Source organism: Rhinolophus ferrumequinum, chromosome 3 (genome assembly GCF_004115265.2).
Source record: "Rhinolophus ferrumequinum isolate MPI-CBG mRhiFer1 chromosome 3, mRhiFer1_v1.p, whole genome shotgun sequence".
Taxonomy (NCBI): domain Eukaryota; kingdom Metazoa; phylum Chordata; class Mammalia; order Chiroptera; family Rhinolophidae; genus Rhinolophus; species Rhinolophus ferrumequinum.
The window spans coordinates 75,769,880-75,794,719 of NC_046286.1; the positions used below are offsets into that span (position 1 = coordinate 75,769,880).

The 24,840-nt window shown below is 35.3% G+C and overlaps 1 pseudogene; it reads left to right on the top strand.

Moving 5' to 3' along the window:
• The first annotated feature begins 8,378 nt into the window (after positions 1 to 8,378).
• Positions 8,379 to 8,684, top strand: LOC117020690 (small ubiquitin-related modifier 2-like; annotated as a pseudogene).
• The last annotated feature ends 16,156 nt before the right edge of the window (positions 8,685 to 24,840 follow it).

A 24,840-nucleotide genomic window follows, 5' to 3' on the forward strand; every position in this document is an offset into this window, starting at 1 on the left:
TGCTCTTCTACTCAGCCTTAAAATGTTTTGGCACCACTGCCAGAGTAAAACCCAAGGCATCTATGTGACACAAAACCCTACATAATTTGGTCCCTCACTCTCTCTGCCTTGCTCTCCTCCCACTTTCCCATTTCACACTGGCCTCCTTACTGTTTCTTAAACACTACAGGCACATTCATGAATCATGATTTTGAAGAATTTCCCCCTTATTTTAATAAGGCTCTTCCCCAAAATAGTCATTTGTCTCATCTCCATAACCTCCTCTGGTCTTTTTTCAAATGTCACCTTCTCTGACTATCCTAATATTCTGACTCTATACAGATTTGTGTTCAGTCAGCAATCTCTATTCTCCCTTTTGTTATTTACGTTTTTCTTCATAGCACTTAGCTCCATCTAACATATACTGTGTCAGTGGATTTGTTTCCTGTCTGCCTACCCACTCTAGAATAGGTGCTCCAAGACAGTAAAGATTTGTTTTACTTTTTCATTACTCTCTTCCTAGTATCCAGAACAGAGGACCTTAGAAAGTTCTCAAAAACGTTTTTATTTATTTTAATAAATGAATGAATAAATAAAAATAAATAAATACAAGAATAAATCAGAAAGAATTCCTGGAGGTTTCAAATGCCAAAACAGAGTTTTGCTTTGAGTTGAAAAGCAATAGAGGTACACTATGGATACTTGAAGGAAGGCAATAGAGGTTACCTGAAGTCAGAAAGAGGATAAATACGAGGAAGACAAAGAGAGGAAGGAAAGAACCGCTATAATCCAACCTGAGGTCATTGGAATCTGGTTTAAGAAAATAGTAATGGTAAGGAAAAGAAGTAATGAATTCAAATGGAACAAAAAGTGAATTGGTTGAATTAAATGTAGTGGGTGGAGGGAAGTGGTATTTCTTAGACACTCCTAATATTGTGATCTTAGAGAACTGGACATTGTCAGGCCACTCCTAAAAAGGGAAATGGTGAGAAGTTAAGCTCTTTTGGAAGAGATGGGGGAAGGGCTATGGTTTACTGATAGTTGTTTTTTTTTTTTTTTAATCCTGTCACATTTTTCGCATAGACCTCTCCCATCTGGCAATTATCAATTTATTATCTGTATCTATGAGTCTGTTTCTGTTTTGTTTGTTCGTTTATTTTTTTCTTTAGGTTACAAATAGGTAAAAATCATATGATATTTGTTTTGCTCTACTGGACGTATTTCACTTAGCATAATATTCTGTTGGTCCATGCGTGTTGTCACAAATGGTAAGATTTCATTCTCTTTTATGGCCAAGTAATATTCCATTGTATATATGTATCATTTTTGCAATGATGTGGAGAAGGATGAATGAAAACAAAATTTTTACAGTTATAAAAAGATGGTGTTTTCCAAACCATGTTTTACTTCTTGTGTTTTATATTGCTCCTCCATATACTCGACAACTGTAATTTGACCTGAATAGTAATCAGCAGAGGAGTGATTCTGCACTGCTCCAAGTTAATTTAGGGCATGTTCCTGTTCAGTCTAAAATAGTCATGAAAGGAGTAGATAAGTTCCCAGTTTCTCTGTGGCCCTACCCCTTTAGTAGTGGCCCCATTTTAGGACTCGGCCTTCATAGATAACGTATTAGAAATGGATGTCAAGATGCTACATTTTTACACTGAGACAGAGAGAGAGCAAGAGAGAGAAAAGTGAAGAGGGACAGGAAGAGGGAGAGGGAGAGGGACAGGGAGAGAGAAAAATTGGTTTATTGCTTTGAGGTGTTACACTAGAACCCTAAGTATCTTGAATTTATCATCTTGAACTTCCGAGACGGTAACTGAGAAATATATATTTATCCCATTAGTTTACAAAGGAGGAATCAAGACCTCTGTAAGTTAATGGAATAAAGTCATACCATACCACTCACCTACCCTCCAGAAGTATTGAAATCCCCAGTAGCAGACGTGTGGGAGGGCTGAGCCATCCAGACTTGGGGGCCTGAAGTGATGCTCTAAGAAGTAATATCCATCTGCAACGTGCTTGGCATTTCTGGGGAGGTGTATCCCCGCACAATACATCTTAGGCCTCATGGGTGACAAATCTGAATTTATTCTCCTTATCTTTGCCTTTTGTTCTTTTTGCATTTTTTCTTTTTTGGTATTTTGAAATACAATGGGAGTTAGACTTGAACAGATTATGAGGTAAGGACTTAAACTGCTCAGCTACACTTCTGAATGGGTGGGGTGAGTGACCACCTGGATTAGTGACAATCCCTTTGGTTAAAGTGATGGTAACCCAAATCAAACTGGCTGAGGCAAAATCAGGTATTTATTGGAGGGCTGCCTTGTTGTCAAATGTGATTAAAGAAGTGTGACTAATCCACCTCTGGGAGGGCAGGGCTGTCCCAGGCTCCAGGAATAGCTGGATGGGGCCTATGAACACTGCCAGGACTCCATCTCGGCCTTATCTGTGCTCCTCTGCCTTTCAGCTGCATTTTTTCTACTCAAAGCCAGCTTTCTGTTCTACTTACCCAGGACATGCATCCTACGTCTTGCTGCTCCCACTACCAGGGAGGCACTGGCTGGCCTTTCCTAATTCTAATTTAGACAAAACTCAGGTAAGGATTCTGAGTCATTCTTTTTAGGTCGTAGGTTCAACCTGGGTGTGTTCAGCAAGGCCAAGAGGCCATGGTATGGGGTCCTGCATGAGGACCAAAAAGTCTTTTGATCATATCATTGTTGAGGAAACTGAGGCACGGGGAGGATAACTGACTTGCCCAAAGTCACTCATCTAGTACGATACAATTTGATCATCGTCTATAGAAGTCATTACATAAATATTAGTTATAATTGTACTTGTATCATGAAAAAGCTGTCTGGAAAGATCCTGAACAGAGCAGCAAAAAAAAAAAGAGGGATACGCTATATTTAATAGGTTTTATAGCCATCTAGTGGTGGTCTAGAGAATTTCATCATTATTTATATATCACTGAATAATTTGAGGAAGTTTTATGTTGCTCAATGTAATCTTTAAATAGGTATCATAAATTTGAAATATATTTAAAATAAATTTACATATTTTATGGGCCCAGTATTGCACAGCACACATTTAAATAATCATCCCAATTGACATTCAAGAAAACAGCCCTGTAGTGCTAATGATGACAATTATTTTGAAATTTAAAACATTTGGGATGAATTCTTTTGCAATAAATCGCCATTTGGCATCAAATGCAGTATGAAATGAGCCATATTTCAACGTTGGTGACAGACAGTCTGGTAAGAAAGACGGTCATCTGTCTGAGAAACAAATAGTTGCTACTACAAAGGGAATAAACTGTAGGTAAGCGCTAGGGGCCTTTCCTGAGGATGTATGTATGTGCTCGCTTACCCCAGAGGCTGGCACTGCAGCTGCTCTGAAGTTTGCTGCTGGGCCAGGAGAGAGGGAGCCCCAGGGCACAGGACCGGTCAGCCTGGTTCTGAATGCGCATGTCCACTCTGGTCCCACCAACCATTTGGATACAATGCAGCCGTGCTGTTTATTCCCTTCTGTAAAGATGTGATTTTCAACAGTGTGATTCTAGCATTTGTCATTTCAAGTAGTACAGCACAATTTTCATGTAAGGGATACCTTCATACAAAAAAATTGACCATTTGACTTTGAATATTTTAAAGATTATATTTAGTTCAACATCACTTGATGAATTTAAGTATAAATTTACCTTTCTATTGCAGAAATGGTATTCTATGGTGTATGTGACCGATAAATTTGTCCCTGCAGTACTAGATGTGTAACAAGAGTTTTTACATATCTTTAGAGAATTCACCATATTATACTAGATCAGACTGGAATAAGACTAATATTTATAACTCTCCAGTTATTTGATGAGGTCATTTAAATCTTGATCTGATCCACAAGGAAAAAAATCATGAGAAAATAGATAACTTGAACATGTTCTCTTCCCTTGAGGTAAGAAGATTTTGTGATATGTGGAAATATTATTCTATTCTTCCCCCAGGTTCAAAAAAGAAAAAAAGAGTGGCTATTCTAGCTTGTTAATTAATTTTCAATTCTTGTATTAACTGCCAGCATGGGAATAGGTTTTTTTAGTAGCATTGGTCAACTAAGGGCTGATGAATGCAATGGACTGAGTGGCAAGGTTATAAATTAGATATGTTTTGAATGTAAATCTGTGTGGAAGCAAGATTTAAAATATAAAATGTATACATGTAGTCATATATACTGGTGTAAATGTCTGTAAATTGGGTAATATATTTTACTAAGTATATCTGAAATATTTATTGAAACCATCTTGCTCCCTAGTAGTTATTTTAAAATGTATTATGTTTACCACAATTTAAAAAATGTTTCACGAGGGATAGAAAGCAGAAGCTCCTGTAATATCTCCTGTTTGCATCATTCCTTTCTTGCAGAGAAATTTGGAGATGACACAGAAATTTCTTGGGATTCACTGGAGATCAATTCATATACACACTCAGACTTGTGATCCTGCAGCCCGAAAGTGTGACAATGAGTCATATTCTCTGGATTGGGGAAAGTGTGCTAGAAAACTTTCTGTATCCAAGCAGGATACAGGATTCCTGCTCATGTTATGAGCATGTTTTAAGCCTTGCACAATCAAAGGGAATGAATGCTATTATTCACCTATCCTTCATGGTTAGATATTACTTAGCCTTCTCTTGGCAGTGACTAGGAACAGTTTTTCAGCAAATTAATCAGTGACACTGAAAGACAGACAAGTCAGCTCAGATGTGACAAGAGTAGGAGTTTTTAAGAGTAAGGGAGTATCTGCTCATCTTCACCACACTGTCAGCGGCCCTCCTCCAAGCTCTCTCTAGTGAAGTAGAATTGTCCTTTCCTGGCTCTGCCTCTCACCTGAGCTGAAGATTTAAAAGCACAACTGCCTTCATGACTCTGTCCGAAAGAAGAGGTTGAGTGGGCCCATTGCTGACAGGACCCCAGCCTTTGCTGAGTTAGTTTATGATGGAAATCAGATGAAACAAGACGATTAGGTCTCTTTCCCCAGCAGGAGAGATGGGGTTTTTAGGAAGGTATGCTTTAATTGATTTTGTGAATCAAGTCTCGGGTTCCATGTCATCTTTTTATTCCCTTCGTGTAGGACCATCCCAAGTGAGTGGACTCTCCAAATGGGTGCCTTCTCATGGGGGCCCTAGTGCTGATGAAACCCTCCCTTTCCTCCCATGGGCCTTACATGAAAATCAACTCTAAATTGCTATGTTCTTTACATACATCTCCACATTTTCCTCAGTCCTCAGTTCCTGACAGAAACCCACAGGTCCAAAATCTCCAGGTGAACTTGCAACTATTTTTTTTTTTTTGCACACATCTGCCCATGCTTCCTGCAGACCCACAAATTTTTATTACACCCCACTACTCTTCTCCCCTCTTCCACAATATGAGGCACCTGTATTACTTTCCAAGTGTGCCATTTACCAAGATGTGGAAGATTTTCCTCACCCGGGGAGTGCACAATGGGGAGACCAGCCTTTGTACTAAATTGTGATTTTCATTCTCTGAGCCTGAGATTGAGGCTTCTGCAACCACTGGTGACCATGCTTCCCATATCCACCCTTCTTTCTGGGACCAAGTATAAGGCAAATCTTGGATACAAAGTCAGCTTTTGCAAATGCAATGTAAAGCAAAGGGAGAGGCAGAGACAAATTTAGCATAATAACTCCAAGGAGACACGCAAGATAGAGGCTTTTCTTGGTCCCCACATACTCCCCACTGCTCCACCCATAATTCCAGGTCCTTGGAAATAGGTGAAATGCAACCAGAGCATGCTGAGGAGAGGAGACATGAACCTGGGAGGTAGCAGAGAAATCAAAGGACATATGGAATTGAGAGCAAAGGACAGAAGAGACAGTGGGTCGAGAGAGGATATTTTCTTATTTCTTGCTGACAAAGGTAGTGACCATATTGTGTAGTTCTTAGACCCTAGACGAAAAACCTCAGGCCCTTAAATGATTTGTATATGGCAGAAAAAACTACTTCTGATTTTCCACCACTTGTGAAATGCACATAGGTTGGAAGATATGATTCAAATCTGAATTAAAGGATCGTTTTACATTTTTTTGGACTCAGTGCGTGTGATGTCAATTGTTCATCTTGTTCAATATAGGACTTCGTCATCTTTCTCTTCCACAGTTAGTGCGTGGTACTGGGTTATATGCATACATCTGTACAACAATGTACCAATCATGCACCATCCATCTCCTCTTGTGCTCTTCTGATGCATTTCATGAAAAAGAAAATTGGGTAACTATTTCTAACAGGTTTTCTTCAGCCTTAATTCTTTGACATGAGAGACCACTACTAACTTTCACCAGTTTTCTATACCAGCTCTTGGATGTTCTGATCTTCACAAAGCCAGAACTCTGAGAAACATATATTAATTTTCAAGAGATAAATGAACAACAACATACTTCTGGAAATTTCTGAACAACACAAGTTCCTAGTAATAACTTTATGCTCTGGTTTTTTCTGACAGCTGACATACTGGATTCTCTGTGACTTTCTGACACATCAGAATCATTGTTTGTCTAAATCATATATTCTCCTAAGCTGCTTTGCATTGTCCCTGGACCAAGAGATTTGGGGCAGATTACAGCAGGACCATATTTGTTTCAAAGCTAAGACACAGGTATCTGAAGACCTACAGTGGGACTTCCTAAAACTTCTCTATTGCTCAGTCACTGGCAGAAAACCAGACAAAGTCTTCATTCACTTGGAATGGAAAGGGCCTCAATATTAAAAATATCCAATTAATTCTGGATTTCAGTGTATTTCTGTGTCTCATTTTTTCTAATTTCACTTTCATGTTTAGCAGTTTTTTAATAAAAATTATTTTCTTTATAAGTTTGTTGTTGGGTTCTGCCTTTGGTTACAAAATCTGATAGGTTTCTCTCAACCTGGGATTCTTCACTAATATTTTATTCCAGTATTTCAATAATTACACATTTGCATTAACTCTTTAGATTTTTTTCTATGATGTAGAATTTGTTTCTCTGAGGTAGTGGCCTACCTTGATTTTTAGTCACTTAGACCAATATATTATTCAAAAAATAAAACTAGCTTGAAATTCCTTTTATCTTATACCAAATTGTTTCAAATATTTGGGCCAATGCCTTGTCTTCTTTTTCTTTTTTTATTTCAAAATGTTATTATTATTTTTTTAAATTAGAATTTATTGGGGTAACAGTGGTTAGTAAAATTACATGGATTCCCAGTTTACAATTCTGTAATACATCATCTACTTATGACATTGCATGTTCACCACCCAGAGTCAATTCTTCCATCACCATATATTTGACCCCCATTACCTTCTTCTATTTTTTACCCTCTTTACCCTCCTCCCTTACTCTTTGGTATTCACCAAACTATTGTGTGTGTCTATGAGTTTTTGTTTCTTCATTTGTTTGTCTTGTTCTTTTCCTGTTTTCGGTTTTATTTACCACATAAACATGAAATCATATATTCTCGATTTTTTCTGCCTGCCATATTTCGCTTAGCATAATTATCTCAAGATCCATCCACGTTGTCCTAAATGGTACTATTTCATCTTTTCTTATGGCAGAATAGTATTCCATTGTGCATATATACCACATCTTCTTTATCCAATCATCTATCGAAGGACACTTTGGTTGTTTCTCTTGGCCACCATAAATAAAGCTGCAATGAACATCAGAGCACATATATCTTTATGGATAAATGTTTTCAGATTTTTTTGGTAAATACCCAGGAGAGGGATTGCTGGGTCATATGGTAATTCTATTCTTAATTTTCTGAGGAACCTCCACACTGCCTTCCATAGCAGCTGCACCAGTCTGCATTCCCACCAACAGTGTATGAGGGTTCCTTTTTCTCCACAGCCTCTCCAACACTTGTTATTATTTGTCTTGTTGATGACAGTCATTCTAACCAGCGTGAGGTGATGTCTCGTTGTGGTTATTATTTGCATTTCTCTGATGATTAGTGATGTGGAACATTTTTTGTATGTCTATTAGCCATCTGTATGTCCTCTTTGGACAAATGTCTATTTAGGTCTTCTGCCCAATTTTTAATTGGATTGTTTGTCTTTTTGTTGTTGAGTTGTATGAGTTCCTTATGTATTTTAGATTTTAGCCCCTTATCGGAGGCACTGTTTGCAAATATCTTTGCCCATTCAGTTGGTTTGTTGCCTCTTTGTTTTGTCGATGGTCTTTTTCTGTTCCATTTATCTGTTTGCTATTTAGCCATCACCAATTTTATTTATTTAGTTTTACCTTTATTTCTTTTATTTTTCTCAAATGTAGGAAAGCAATGTGCTCCTGGCACTGCTTGTGTGCTCTTTTGGTGTGTACCTGGTACCTCTCTTGTGAAGGGCAGCTGAGATGACTCTGGCACTCGCCACGACCAACAAAAAGCCCAATGAAAGAGTCAAGACTAAGAACAATGATGATATTAATTTGAAGGTGGCATGGCAGGATGGTTCTGTGGTGCAGTTTAAGATAAGGAGGCACACACCACTTAGTAAATTAATGAAAGCCTGTTGTGAATGACAGGATTTGTCAATGAGGTAAATCAGATTCTGATTTGGTGGGAAGCCAGTCAATGAAACAAGCACACCTGCACAGTTGGAAATGGAGGATGAAGATACAAGTGATGTGTTCCAGCCACAGGCAGGAGGTGTCTACTAAAAAGGGAACCTAGTACCCGACTCTGCTCCTCCCAACAAGGAAGATATTTTCAATTAGGATACCGCAATTTGGTCCCACCAAATCCTGACTACTACAGTATAGTTTTCTCTATTTTATTTTCCCCTTCCCTATTCCATTATTGTACATTTAGTAACTGATGCATGTGCACAAGTATTTGCATTTTTTAAAACTAAATAGTCAGTGGTATGTTTTGATCAACTTCAAACGGAGATGAGACAGGGGATAATACTGGTTCTGTGAAAATACCCCCTTTTCTCCATTAGGGCATGCTTTTTCAGCTCTTATCTTTGTAGTCCTATAAGTTATTTTGCTCTCACTACTTAATACTAGTATAAAAAAGAACAACATAAAAATCCTTGCATACCTTGTTTGATTGGAAATTTTAATGTTTTTTCATTTATCATTGTAAAACCAAGGACAATTTTATAATTATTTTTTTTGTACGTAGCTGTCACATGTAGGGTGATCTGTTTTAAAGTAGAGATAAATTACTGTAAAAGAAATGAATCCTAGATAGTTTTCCCTTCAAGTCAACCATCTTGTTGTTTAAATAAATTTCTTGCATAAAATTATGTGTATGTGTATATATATATGAGGGGTGCCAAAAAAAGTATACACATTTTAAGAGATGCTATCTATGCTCAAGCAGTAGTTCACCATAGTCAGAAGTGTCTGGATCCTGATGGTAACCACTTTGAGCACCACTTGTAGAAGTCAAACATGACTTGTACTCATCTTTTGTTATTGGTATATATTGAGTATTATACTTAATGCTGTGTTTTTTTTCCTTTTTTAAAATGTGTATATGATTTTTGGCACCCTCCGTGTGTGTGTGTGTGTGTGTGTGTGTATCACTGAATTTTCTATTTTTACTCCAGGAATACAGTGCCTTTCTAAACTCTCTCATCTACATTGACAGTTCTTTATTTTATTATCTTAGATTTTCTAGGTAAATGATTTTATTGCCTGTAAATAATAATAAACTTGACTCTTCTTTTTCCACATGTGTACCCTATTAATTTTCATTCTCCTTCCTCCTTCCCTTCTTCCTTTCTTTCTTCCCCCCTCTCTCTCTCTCTCTCTCTCTCTCTCTCTCTCCCTCTCTCTCTCTCTCTTCCCTCCCTCCCCCACTTCATTCCACTTCATTCCTTCTTGCCTTCCTTCCTTCCTTCTTGCCTTCCTTCATTTTGTGAAGGAGAGAAAAATTTCCCCCTTCTGGTTCTTTTGGATGTTTGAATATAATTCGAAGGACATAAGACAGATTAACAGAAGAAAATCAGTGTTAGTTTTTTACACAAAAAAACTCCACATACATAAGAGAGTCAGAGACCCCACATACATGAAAGTTTCAGAGACAAAAAGGTAAAATGGGGTATATTTGACATCTGAGCTAAGGAATGGGATAAGGTCTTGGATTTCAAAGGGAGGAGGGTAATTCAAAGTACAAGAAGAATAAGGGCATACATTCAGTAATTAGATGTTTGACCTATCATATACTTAGGTCATAAAAAATTATTTTTGGTAATAACTCATTCTGGGAAAGATTCCAATTTAGATTTATTTAGGTAGTTAATAGAGGGGCAGAAATCTCTGATGAGCCCACAAGGTCTTGATTGCTTTTAACTCAAAAGAATCCGCATACCACAGTGGCACATCTTGGGGCCACTCTTGTTCTGAACACCTACAATTTCTTTTTTGATTAAAACTCAAAACAGTGCTGAACAACAGTAGGCAATAGTACAGCCTCATCTCATTTATGTCACATTCTTCATGATTTTAACGTAAACAGGTAGGTTTGATTTTGCTTTGTTTTTCAATCAAGTACAATGTTTGCTGTTGGTTCACTTACTGGCATTCCATCTGCTCCAAGTGCAAGATAGGAATACCAGCCTGTGAACCAGTTTCCATGCACATCCATAAGATGTGTGTAGGGTAGGTTGAGAACTCCCTTTTCCCTTGCTCACTCATCATCAATCCTGCTTCAGGCTAGACTTGTATACATTCTCTGCCCTTTGGAGCTTGATTGTTGTCAGATCTTTCTGAAAACTGTCCATTGACTTCTCGGGTGAGCTAGTGAACTGCTGGGTGGCTTGACATTTACTAAGTTTAATTTACCAGTATCGTGTCTTCCAGAAGTCACCCAGTCACTCTTCTGATTTCTCTTAATGTCATATATATATAAATATATATATATTTATATATATTCTTCAGAATGTCAGTGGGAATTAGGTAAGCAAATCAGCTCAGCCAACCAGTTTGAAGTGGTTAATTGTTCTTTTAAAAATTAAATCTATCATTTTCAATTCTCATGTGTGAAAACGTAAGTGAATTTTCCCTGAAGTAATAAAGACAGATGGAAATAATACATTAAAACTCAGCTCTTAACAGACATTAATGATAGTAGCTCATTTAAAATTGTTATCCAGGTTAATTTAATGAACACTGGATTAAGAATAGTGGTTCCAAAGTGAAAATATGAATATGAATAAGTTGACTTATTATACTACCTGATATCAAATTATACTACAATACTATAATAATCAAAACAGCATGGTATTGGCATAAAAACAGACATGTAGATCAATGGAACAGAATAGAAAGCCTAGAAATAAATCCATGCCTATATGGTCATTTAATCTATGACAAAAAAAGCAAGAATTTACATTGGGCTAAAGACAATCTGTTCAATAGATGGTGCTGGGAAAACTGTACAGATACATGCCAAAAAAAAATGCAACTGGACCACCTTCTTACACCATATGCAAGAATAAACTCAATTAAAGACTTAAATGCAAGACCCCAAACCATTAAACTCCTAGAAGAAAATATAGGAAGTAAACTCTCAGACATCACCCTTAGCAATATTTTTTACTGATATATCTCCTTGGGCAAGGGAAACAAAAGAAAAAATAAACAAGTGGGACTACATGAAACTAAAATCTTTTTTCACAGCAAAGAAAACCATCAACAAAATAAAAAGACATCCCATTGAATGGGAGAAGATGTTTGCCAAAGATACATCTGATAAGTGGTTAATATCCAACTTTATAAAACATTCATGCAACGCAGCATCAAAAACACAAATAATCCAATCAAAATGGACAGAGAACCTAAAGAGACATTTCTCCAAAGAAGACATATAGATGGCCAATAGACATATGAAAAGATGTTCAACATCATTAATTATCAGAGAAACACAAATAAAAATGCAAGTAAACAATGAGATACAACCTCACTCCTGTTGGAATGGCTATCATCAATAAACCAACAAACAGCAAGTATTATAGAGGATGTGGAGAAAAGGAACCCTTGTACACTGTTGGTGGGATGGCAAATTGGTGCAGCCATTATGGAAAACAGTATGGAGTTTTCTCAAAAATTAAACATAGAATGACCTTGTGATCCAGCAATTTCACTCCTAGGTGTTTATCCAAAGAAATCCAAAACACTAATTTGAAAAAACATATGCACCCCTATGTTTACTGGTCACTTGGTTACTTGGTTACTTCACAGTAACCAAGATATGGAAACAACTGAAATGTCCATCAATAGATGATTGGATAAAGAAACTATGATACATTTATACAATGGAGTGTTACTCTGCCATAAAAAAAAAGGAAAGAAAAAGAAATCTTGCCATTTGTAACAACATGGATGGACCTAGAGGGTATTATGCTAAATGAAATAAGTCAAACTGAGAAAGACAAATACCATATGATCTCACTTATATGTGGAATCTAAAGAACAGAATAAATGAACAAACAAAACAGAAACAGACTCACAGATACAGAGAACAAACTGATGGTTGCCAGATGGGTGGAGGGTTGGAGGGACAAGTGAGATGGGTGAAGGGATTAGAAAGTACAAATTAGTGGTCACAAAATATTCACAGGGATGTAAAATACAGAATGGGGGATATAGTCAATAATGCTGTAATAACTAAGTATGGTGTCAGATAGATACTAGACTTATCGGGGGGATCACTTCATAAATTATATAAATGCCTAACCACTGTGCTGTACACCTGAACTAATATAAAATAATATTGCATAATAAGGTTGGGATTATAACTTTGTGAGGTGTGTAAATGTCTAATCATTATGTTGTTTTGTACACTTGAGACTAATAATGAAAAAAATAAATCGTAATAAACAAAAATCACTAAACTTAAGGAGAGATCCAAGATGATGGAGTAGATAAACATTATGCCTGCTTCCTTTTGTGAATACATTAAAATTACAACTAAATTATACAACAATCAACCTGGAGAACCATCTGAAGTCTGGCTGAACAGAAGTTTTATAACTAAGAATATAAAGAAGAAGCCATGTCAAGACTGGTAGGAAGGGTGGAGATGTGAAATGGACCATGGAGGTTCCTTCCAGAGAAGCAAGGTATCCCAATCCCACACTGGCCTCCCCAGCCCAGACTACTGGTGCCGGGAAGAGGAGCCCCCACAACATCTGGTTGTGAAAAATAGTAGGGATTCTGACCATTTTGGTAGGACGGAAGGCTGCAAGAAATTATGACATTTCTCTTAAAGGCTTACACACAGACTATCTCACCCCCAGGCACTCACCCTGGGCTCAGGCAGTGGGATGTTGACTCAGAAGGTGTCAGAGGTATATGGGGCATGGGGGCAGATTGAGGTGGCTGGCTTCAGGGCAGGGCTGGAGGACAGTCACCGTTTTCCCTGTGTGAGGTCCTCCTCACACACAGCTGGCAGGCAGGTGCCATCTTTCCTGTGTTGAGCCCTCCCCCCACACGGCCAAATCTGAATCTGATTGGCCTGGTGAGCTCTGCTGCTGCTGACTCCCTGGGAACCTGCCCTACCCACCTCCCCCAACTCTGGAGGCAATTTCTTGTGAGCAGCCAGCCTCGCCCACATTACACTCTTTCTGGGAAAACTATAGGAGGCCGCAGGCACTATGTGGGCAGCAACTGGACTTGGTGTGCTCTGAGACTTTTGCTGAGTAGCTCCAGAGCCCTGGCACCAAATCAATAATATTGTGTTGGTGTGGTATAGTGTCAGAAGTTTTGTTGGACTTATCATGGTAATCATTTCTTTAGCACAGGGAATAAAATCAATGATATGGTATTAACACTGTATAGGTGGGTACCAGTTGAATAACTATGATGTACACCTGAAACTAACATAATATTGTATGTTCGCTGTATTTTAATTAAAAAAAAAAACTTAAAAAATAAAAATTCCACACTAAGAGGCCAGTTATATATGCTTACAATGTAGTATTATGTTAACCTTAGAAAGAACAAAGTATATCTATAAGTATGGTGAATTTTTCTAAATTTATAAATATCTTTGGATAAATAAACAGTATTAAATTACATGTAACAAAAATAAGGTGAAAAACTGTGTAATACAGTTTCATTTTGGTAAAAGAAGTTTAAGTATGCATCCGAAAGGATACAAAAAAATTTAACCAAAAATTTCACCACTAAATTGTTAAATTGTTGGTTTTATTTTTATCATCATTGGGACCACTGGTCTAAATGAATGAATAAATAACTAAGGAAATGAATTAATCAGGGTTAGATTATCAAACATTTTACTACCTACTTTCTAAATAGTGTTAATATTCTTTACATTTGTTTCCCAAAGAGCATGGTTAGAAAACTGTGTTAAGAAAAACTATTAATGGAAATAACTTTGCACATAAAAATCATTAAGTGTTTTAGTGGAGGAGGAGGGAAACTGGAAACCAACAATTAAGTTGGCCTCTGTGTTTCTGGTCCGTTTTACCTGGGACCAGTGCCTGTTTTCTTTGGCCACATGGTGGCAGCATCTGAACACTGCTGCTCATTTCCTCCTGGACAAGTGTATGTTTTTAGGCAAAACTTGATGGGTGCAGTCTAATTAGAGGGACAAGGCTAAATGAAACTGCCATATCACTAGTTGCTGTGTAATGCCTTTCTATGAAAATACTCTCTGTCACAGGAAAAAATAATATATGATGTGTTATTTCCACTGTGGGGGAGGAAGAAACTTTTCTCTACCCTCAAGGTCCTTAGGCTGGTCTAATAAATCTACATGAGACAGATTCACAAGGGAAAATAACCAAAGTTAATACATGTATATGCACGGGAACCCTACATAGATGAGAAAGTCAGAGACCCCACACACATGAGAGGTTCAAGGACACAAAGTTAAAATAAAGTACATGTGACATTCTGAGCAAAGGAAGACAGGTAAGGTCTTCAAAGGGTCACTGCAGGACAATAATAGCAGATGTTCAGTAATTAGAAGTTTGCCCTGTCTATAGACAGATTATAAAAAGTTATTTCTAGTTATAACTCTTATTATGGGCACGGCCCCTAATTTAAATTCTTTAAGGGAGAGGTAAACTTTCTCATGAGCCTCCAAGGTCATGATTGCCTTCAGCTCAAATAACTCATATGCTAAAGCAGCACATTTAAAGGAGGCCTGTTCTGAACACCTACACCATGTAGAGAAACTATACATATTTTAGAAAAACATTTTAAATTTTGGAAAAACCTTACCATTAATTTAGCAATCTTCAGAATAAATTTCAGTAACAGTAATATGCTCTATGATTAATCATGTTCTTTTTTCTCTTATTGTCTTAAAAGACAGACTTAGTAATCTTAATTCTTAAATTACTCCTGCTGTTTCTTATTAAAATTAACAATGATGTATGTGTTTTTTAGGAGTGGGTGGGTGAGGGAGGGAGAAGAGCAGTATATTAGTTTTAGGAAATTAGATTGTCATGTGAATGTGCCTCTCAACAGGACAGTACGTAGTTCTCACATTCACCATTCTCGCCCTGGTACCTAACACTTAACCTGGAATAAATGAATGAATGAATGAATGATGTTCTATTGTTCACCATCTGATGATTCACCTTTCCTGGACCTGATGTTTTGACTAATTCTTAATATCATCATTGAATGATTCTAAAATTTATTCATAAAAGATACTCCTAAAATAGACTTGACTTTTAAAAAATATCTATAGCACATGCATTTAATATTAATTTTAAAAAGTCTTTACAAGACTTTTTACATTGGCTTTCTTATAGTATGGGAATGTGCTATGATAAGCACATTTTTTGTATCACCTGTTAAATTTTTAGTTCATAGTGAAAACATTGTGTGACATGATTATGTTAAAATAATTAAATTTGAAAAATCATTGGGTCAATTAAGACTAAGAAAATATGTCTTCTGGTCAGACATTCCAAATTTCAGTTTTACTCACCTGACATGACCGTATCCAAGCTACTTAAATTCTATAAAATTTAGTTTCCTACGCATAAAATGGGGATAAAATACATTACTTATAAAGTTTGGGAAGATTCATTGTGATAATGTATGTAAACACTCAGTGAGTATTATACGTATGGCACCATCAGGCACAATGAGCGCTATAAGAAGTGCTCTGGTTGCTATTATTTTGATAGAGACTAGACAGTACACTTCTGAAAGTCGGAAAACTCAGGTTTCTGCAGTAGAGTGAGGTCGTTTTTTTACAATGGTGAAGACCCATGATGAAAGGACCATGACAAAAACTCTCTCCTTGACCAAACTCTAGTTAGGCTCCTCTGAACCCTCTTCTCCACTAGGCCTCGATGGTGGACTTTGGCATCTCTCATTACTAAGTTCAGTTTTAGCAAGAATCCCACTAGGTCAGCTTAGAGAGGATTCTCTTCCCTTGATACTCTGATCAAGTTCTTCACCCCCCACCCCCACCCCCACCTCCGATATTTAAATTCTTGACCTGTCTTTAGCAAGAATCTTTTTAGGCCAGTTTAGTAAGAATCCTACTCTGGTGTCTTCTCTCAGTAATTTTCCATCCATTGACCTAACTCAGATCCTTGGCTATAAATCCTCGCTGACTTAGCTGTATTCCAACTTAAGTTTGATCTCTCTCCTCAATCGCAATACCTCTATTTCAACAGTCTGAAATAAAGTCTTCCTTACCATTTTAAGATGTATCAGAATAATTTTTCTCTAACAGGCAGACCATGCATAGAGTTTCATCATCAAGTATAGACATGGTTTATAGGATGAATGCATGTGTGTGGAAGAGTGTGCATGTGAATTCACCTTCATCCAGTAGATGGAATGAATCGTTGCCAACACAGCCTCACGCTGGACTCTGTGGGAAAGTGAAACAAGCAACTCTTTTATTGTCACTTTAGAGAAATAATCTCTACTTTGTGTGTCTAAATATACCCATCAATGCAGGCTAAAAAAGCAGTGTCTTTCCACTAGTACTCTTATATTTCAGAAATTTCTATTTTCACATGCTTGTACTCGAACATGAATTTTATACTATAGAAAAAAGTGTAGTTTGTTTATCTTTAAAAGAAATTTCCTGTTTTGAATTTAGTTTTCCTGATGTCCTGCCTAAATACATCATCATATATTTTTAATTAGAAACAATCTTATCAATTGCCTTTGTATATAAATTTAATTATCACTTTGAAAATATTCTTATGGTAAAATGGGGCCACATGTCACAAGCTGGGTTCATCTTAGATCTGTAAAGTTGCTTAATATTAAAAACTACATTAATTTAATTCACCATATTTATAGGTTAAAGGAGCAAAATAACTTACTGCTAGATGCAAATCATTGAATAATATTCAAACTCAATGAATAAGTATTCTTAAGAATCACTGAATAGACTTGATTTTCCTTTTTGTGATAAAAGGTAGTATCCAGAGAACTATAGTAAACATAATTACTAATAATAGAAATATTCTATTTAAATTCAGGAACCAAATAAGAATGTCCCATTCCCCATACCATTCAGCATTATATTGGAGGTTCTAGCCTGTATAATTAAAATAAAAATAAATAATGCACGAAGATTGGAAAGAGAAAAAATTGCCTTGTCAAGGGCAAACTGATTAATTTATTAATCCTAGGTTTTATTTCTTCCCAATTTATTAATTTCTTGTCAATTCAGTGATACCCAGATTAAAAATTTCTTCCCAGGTTTTCTCTTCTTCCTTGTCTCTCAGGGTTGAATGCATACTCTTGAAAACTTTCAAATCCATATCCCTCTATGTGCAGCTGGAAGCTAGTGAAAGTAATTAGGTTATTTGATCTGGGTCGATCCTATGCAAGTAGCTTTACAAATGAGTTCTCATTTTATACTTGATGTAAATGGAGTATAGTGTGTGGCTCATTTCAATTTCCTTTAGCGAAGATATTGAATCTTCTCTAGATATTCACCAACATTACAAGTAGCATCATTTTTTTTAAATTGACATTCTCCTTACTGAACAAGTGACAGACAGGCACAATGAGTCTTCCTTTGAGAAATTTAGATTCCTAATTAAGGTTAAGAATTTGTTTTCATGTGCTTTGAAGAACTCTTACTACTTGTAGACTGGAAGGAGAAGGGAACTCCACTTAGTATTTCTATAACAGAAAACAGAATTTTAACAGAGAAATATAGAATTCCTATGCCCTGTCTTCCATGTCTTTCAATAAATAATCACAGTAATTACATTTTACACTTCGGACATTTAGTGAGCTGGATGAAAGGACAAACAGAAGCCCTTACTGTTGAAGTATACCCTGGTTATGTTGCTGCTGAGGTCCTTTTTCAGCACATAAAACCTTATCAGAATACACTTCTCTTTCAAGCACCATTGAAATATTCTCTAAGATAAACCATATAGTGTACCCCCCCAAAATCAAGTCTTGATATATATAAAAAGATGTAAAATATGCAATGTATATTCCTTACAATAGTAGGCAATTTTAGGGACTACAGAAATCAATTGTAAATCAGTAAAAGAAAGATACCTGAATATGTAAAAAGTTAAAAACACACTTTTAAATATCTCATAATCCAAAGAAGAATACACAATGTAAACTAGAAAGAATTTTGTATTTAATGAAAATGAAAATATGACATACCAAAATTTGCAGGGTGCAGTTAAAGCAGTGCTTAGAAGGAAATATATGCTTATGTAAAAAAGTTTTTAAAAGATCCAAAATTGATGATATGTCTTCTGAAACTATAAAAAATACATTAAATTAAATAAAAAGTAAGTTTTAAAGAAAAAGGAAGCACTAAAGAGTATAAATCAGTTAAATACAGAGGGTGACAAAAAAAATGATACACATTTCAAGAAAGGAAAAAACTGTATTAAAATTGTAATATTCAATATATACTGATAACAAAAGATGAATACAAGTCATATGTATACATTTTTTTTGGCACCCCAGGTATAAAGTGAACAAACAACAGAGAATAACAATAAAACCAATAATTTTCAAAAATATCAATATAATTGATAAATATGAAGTTTGATTGATGGAGAAGAAAGTAGGACACAAGTTACCAATATCAGGAATCAGATAGGGGCTATCATTACATATTTTACCAATATTAAAAAAGTAGTAACATGAAGAGCCTTATACCAACAACTTTGAAAACAGAAAAAAAAGATAAATTGCTTGAAAGATTAAAGCACAAACCGGCACAAAAATAAATAGAAAATCTGAATAGCCATGTAATAAATAAATTGAAGAGGTAATTTAAAAAAATCTTTCCCTATATCCAATAAACACTTTCCAGGCCTAGATGTTTTCATCAGTGAATTCTCTCAGACATCCAAGGGAAAAACAATCTTACGTACTTTTTTTTCTGAAAATAGCAAAAGACAGTAATTCTCAAGTAATTTATCAGGCCTAAATTACACTTTTACCATCACTAAAAACAAGAACAGGAAATTGCATACCACTGTGTCTCCTGAACTGAAACAATGATTGTAATATTAGCAAATTGAATCCAGCAATATATAAAAAGGGTCCTTGATTCCAGCATAGAAGCTTAATTTAATCTTTGAAAATTAATCAATATAATTCACTATATTAACAGGATTTGGGAGAAAAAATAAGATCATCTCCATAGGTCTAAAAGTATCACTTGACAAAACTCAGCACACATTTGTGATAAAAATAAGGAGGCTAGGAATAGAAAGGTACTTTCATAAGGGGAAAAAGTACATCTGTGAAAATCTACAAGTAAAATTATATTTAATGGTAAAGGCTGCATTTCACTTAAGAACAGAATCAAAGCAAGTATGTCCACTCTTCCCTGCTATTCTATATTTTATTGGAAATTATAGGATTACAATAAAATAAGAAAAATAAAACTGTGCAGACTGGAAATAGAAAATAAATTGTCTTTCTTCTCAGACAACATGATTTCATGCACAAAAATACTAGGGAATCTTAAAAAAAAGCTATTACATATTAAGTCCAAAAGATATACAAGCAATACACAATGTTTAATTATGTTTCTATATACTAGCAATGAACAATTAGAGAATTACATTAATTAAAAAAATCTATTTACATTAGTATCCCAGACATGAAATTTTTAGGGAGACATTTACCAAAATATATGCAAACCATAAAAACTGACAATCATAAATATTGCTGAGAAAAATCATAGAAGACATAAATGAAAAGATGTGTCATGATTATCAGTTGGAGTGAAACCTTGGTAGGGTTAAAATTTAAATTTTCCTTGAATTAAATGCAATCCTAATTAAAACCCCAGCAGACAGCAGACTTTCCCTAAAAACTATAAAAAAGTCAATTTATTAGGAAGAAATAGAAATTAATTTAAAATTATAAATATGTACATATTTATAAATACATCACCAAAACACATGAAACAAAATGTAATGGAATTAAATGGACAGATGAACAATTCAACAATATTAGGTGGAATTTCAAAACCATATTCTCAATAATATAAAACAACTAGAATAAAAATTACGAGCAACCCCACATTGATCAACACTATCAACCAACTGAACATAACTCACATCTATAGAACACTACACACAACAGCAGAATACACACTTCATATATGGAATGGTAATTATTAGACATAATTAAATCTAATGAAGGCCTAATAGGTAATGAGATGCACCAAATATAATAGGTTTGCAATGGAACTATTAATAGTTTGTGCACACCAACACTTTATAATATACTTTAGGTTGCATATGAACATGAATTTATGATGACTGTTTATATTTCAATACCGTGAAAGCCAGATGGTATATAAATATAAATGACGATGTAACAATCAATATTCAAAGTGCCCAAGTGGTAGTAAAATTACTTGAGCTTAAAAAAAAAATTCTCTATGCAGACATGGAAAGTTTCAGAGAGGAGAATGGATTGTGCTGTGTTGAATGTAGGTTAACATTTTAAAAATGGTGAACAGAAAGGAAATTAAATCCCACATAGAGAAAAGTATCCTGACCAAAAGGAAAGAATTCTTTCAGTATCTATGGGAAACATAATGCTTCATTTGATTGAGAGAGGTGCTTTTCAAAAAAGTTTTAAAGCCCAGAAAATGGCATTTGTGAATGCCAACCTAAAACACTGGAGTTCAAGAAATTTTTGTGGTGTTTTTTGGGGGGTGGAGAAGAAGTTTGATTACAAATCTTGAAGTCCTAAGAAAACTGACTTTGAGATCACGCTTCTGTAGATGATTCCAAACTGACTCACTAGAAATTCTTTCTACTCTTTTGCAAATATCTTATAGTTATTTTAATGGTGAAAAGTGGTAAATCTCAGCAGTGTCTTTGTCTTTAATATTCTAGAGTTTTGCAGTTTTCAGAATTCTTGTTTATAATGTTCTCCTCTTAATTTTCTTGGTTAATGTCTGCTTATCCATTAATATTCGACAAAGAAGTCTTTCCTGAATCTGGATAAAGTCCTGTTCTTATTTATTGCTTATCTCAAAAATATAATATATAAGAAAAAACTGATTCATCAAAGCAGCTTTGTTATTATGTGTCTTTGATTTAACTGCTTAATGTAAATATCAAAAACTAAAGCTAGGGAAATAGATAAAGACAATGTATCATATATAAGTAACTGATTTATTGTGTTTTTCCAATATACACAAATATTGAATCATTATATTGTACACCTGAAACTATTATAATGTCACATGACAAATATACCTCAAGTATAATAAAAAATATTACAATCATGCTCCTGCTTTGAATTCTTTGACTGATAGAAAATTTACTGAAATGATGTTCATGCTAATACAGATAATTATAAAGATAGCTTTGATGATGATGTTTTCAAAAACAGTGGAAAAAAATGAATAGATTGTAGTGTGAATATGTATAATAATTTAATTGCTGACTCTGAGAAATATAATTTTATTGGTGAGAAAACAGTTATGGAAATTTATTTCATGAGAGATGGCTTGAAAGGGTATTTACTGCATACAGAAGGTTTGTGAAGAATAGAACTTGAGTTGTTATGAAAAGTAGAATAGGGTTAAGTGAAGATGAAAAAGAGAAAGATATCAAACAGAAAGAGTGAAAAGAGCAAATGGATTATTCAAAGGGTCAATGAGTGAGTTATTTTTCTGGAACAGAAGAGAGTTGGACAAGGTTAAAAAGTTAACAGGTGATCACACTGTTGTGGTCTGAACTTGGTTAAGCGGACAACAGGGTTTAACAGTAATGATAATAATGGTAAAGGTAATCACTTTCTCGCTGACAACTTTTTCTCTGTAATTTCTTTATACTAACGTCACTGCTTGGTATCTTCAAAGAAAAGTCAAATATTATAATTATAGTGGTTGTGTTTATCCTATACAAGTATCTCACTTTAAAGGGAATACTCTTAAGATTCCTCCATGAAGTATGATGTTGGCAGTTGGTGTTTGAAAAGTATGTCTTATAATATATATTCATATATTAATTTTTTATAAAGATGGAATATATATTTTTTAATGTCCAGAATTCTTGTGTTCTCGATCTAGAACATAACAACAGTTTCCAAAACTTCCCTTTTATATTAATGTATTTGGAAAGTTGAATAATAAGTGTGCAGAAGACTATCGGGCAAGTATGATGACAGGAGTGAAGCAGTTGAATCCTGCTGAGGGATATTTAATCTGGACCATTCCGAGAGTAAGCCATGCCCTTGACCTGCTTTGAAACAGATATTTCTAATAATGCTAATAATTGGGCTTTCTAGATACACTGCTTATTAATACTGAGGTAATCATTTCATTACGTGTAAGCAAAACCCAAATAACAGTGGTTTAAATAAAATAGAAAGTTGTTCCTCTTCTAGGTAAAATCCAGATGTAGGGATTCAGCAATATCTCATGGTTCCAAATTCTCTGGGACTCACACAATCTCAAACTTTGCATTCTGGCATCCCCAAGATAGTTATCCTTTCATGTCAAAACGCAATTTTAGCCTTCACATCCACAATCCAAGCCACGCCATACAGGAAGGGATAAGAAAGTGGCATGTCCTCTTTTTCTTTAAGGGAAATGTGGACATCATTTCCATTTATGTTCCAGTGGTCAGCACTTAGTAACATGGCTGCTTATTCAAGGGATACTAGAAATGTAGCCTTAATTCTTGATGTGCACCTTCCTAGCTCAAATTCTCAGGGAGAAGGAAAATTGGGAATTAACTAGGAGTGTTTGCCAACACACTGACTTGGTCTATTAGATACACAGGCACACTTCAAACTTCTTTGCAACAGAAACTTTTATTAAATGAATCATTCATATCCTTTTCAGTACATCTTTGCACATTATTCTCAACTCCTAATTATATCAAGCTTCATATTTTCTGTGCAATACATGAAAGTTTTCTTGTGTGCTTTTTTTAAAATGAGAAGCAATTACCCTGATGACATTTGTAATCTGTTTTGTAATCAGTGTAGGCTAGGGAACTCCTGGAAAATTTCTGTTGACAAGTATTAGGTTGGTGCAAAAGCAATTGCCGTTTTTCCAATTATTTGTAACCTTTTAAACCACAATTACTTTTTCACCAACCTAATAGTTTCATCTATAGTATTATACGCCCTTCCTAACCTAGTCATTCAATTCTGACATAGATGGAGTTCCAAAATTTAACTATTCTGTATGTTAGTTGATATATCAATTTCCTCTACACTACCCCCAAACACTAGTTGGAAGTCTCTGTCCTTTTAAAGAAGTCCATCATTTTATAATGAAATTGTAATAAACAGGAATTTCTTTATCTTATAATTAGTTTGAAACATACTATATACCTGAAATTAAGACCTGTTAGACTTTACCTTTTTCTCTAGAATCTAGAGACACACGATTCACTATGGGAGCTAATAGTCTTCATATTCAATAAACATACTAAATAAATGTTTTAAGTTTTTTTCATAGCCTTTGGTAAGAGATAAACGAATGAGTCTCTGAAGGTTTTCAGTCAGCAACCTGTGTTCAAACATTCTCAAAGTACTAAAAGGACTCAGTATATAGACATGCTCATTGCTAAGATTTTTTACACTGATGTAGTAAGGATACATAGCTGAACTATAAGGAAAAACACGCAGGCAGAGTCTGGAGAAATGCATATATAGGTTTATATATGCTCTCTCTCTCCCATTAGAAGTCACATAGAACACAGCAATGTGTGTGTGATGTTTTTGAGCACAAGTTGCCATTAGAAACACAGAGCCCAAGCTGTGTGTTGGGGACTGGTCAGGTAGGCATCCTCGGTTTACTAGGGGTTGGTCACATATGAAAATTTCAGACTTAAAAGGAAAGCAGGTATTTAATGAAAACCACATTGATTGCAATTCTAGGAATAGTGAATCACCCTTGTCATTTAATTGTTGACTTGGAATTTTGAGAGCTAAGGACACAGATGCTAGCCAAGGACCAATCTTACAAGCAGGTTTGCTTTTCATGATAGCAGCCACAGGCCTGCTAAGTAAATTATTTTCTGCAAAGGTAAGTAAATGCCCATATCTTTAAAGTTCCAGATAAATAAGGTGAAGATATACGTGCAAGATTATACTTAATTTAATAGGCATAAAAATACAGTGTAAATATAACAACCATTTCCTAGAAGTATTTTCAATATTTACTCACTCAATATTAAAATTCTTGATAGCTTTTAAAAACTGTCATGTAAACAGCAAACTCTGTTGATAATGTTATTTAACAAAGAAGGCACCCTATTTTCTTTGAAAGGGATTTCTTATCCGCACTTTATTGTTTCCATGCAACAGAACAGTGTTCTTATGTCGGTGTATAATAAGCAAATAAATCCCATGACTTTCTCCTTTTCCCAATAAA